The sequence below is a fragment of the Dermacentor silvarum genome, chromosome 1, assembly GCF_013339745.2.
Source record: "Dermacentor silvarum isolate Dsil-2018 chromosome 1, BIME_Dsil_1.4, whole genome shotgun sequence".
Lineage (NCBI taxonomy): Eukaryota > Metazoa > Arthropoda > Arachnida > Ixodida > Ixodidae > Dermacentor > Dermacentor silvarum.
Window position 1 is genome coordinate 161,592,351 of NC_051154.1, and position 587 is coordinate 161,592,937.

The window sequence follows — 587 nt, forward strand, 5'->3', positions numbered from 1 at the left end:
TGGTTAAAGTTTTTCTCTCTTTTAAAGCTCTGTCGCACGATTGTAGCACCACCCTCTTGGTTGATTGACATGCAACGGCTATTGTTTCAAGTTTTCTCGCGGCACGTCCGATGTCACGGACACAATATATAAGCTCGTCAGGTTGGGATTACATTTTGGTTGGTGTGGGATAATTCACGGCCATTAGCATCGACTGTCCGTGCTAAAATTGTTACATCGGGAACCGCTTCTCGCGGAGTCGCCGCCTAGTTTCCTCGTGGTCGAAAGTTGCGAATTTTTTAATAAGCTGGTCCAGTAATTGTATAAACGCGAGCTATGCCACTTATTGACTTATATTACTTCGTTGATGGCCTTAGAACTGCAGCACTATGCGAATAATATATCTGCGTCCCCGACTGATTGCATCGAGACGTAAGCACGTGCGTTTATATACGTCTGCTGCATTCATTTTGTGAAGAACAAATGCACAGCAACAACAGCTTGATTTGGGCGAATTGGTTGATACTTAATAACGTAGGTACAGCGCAACAACTTTTGTAAGGAAACGGAGACAGAAAGGACACGCTGTACCTGTTGCGTTATTTATT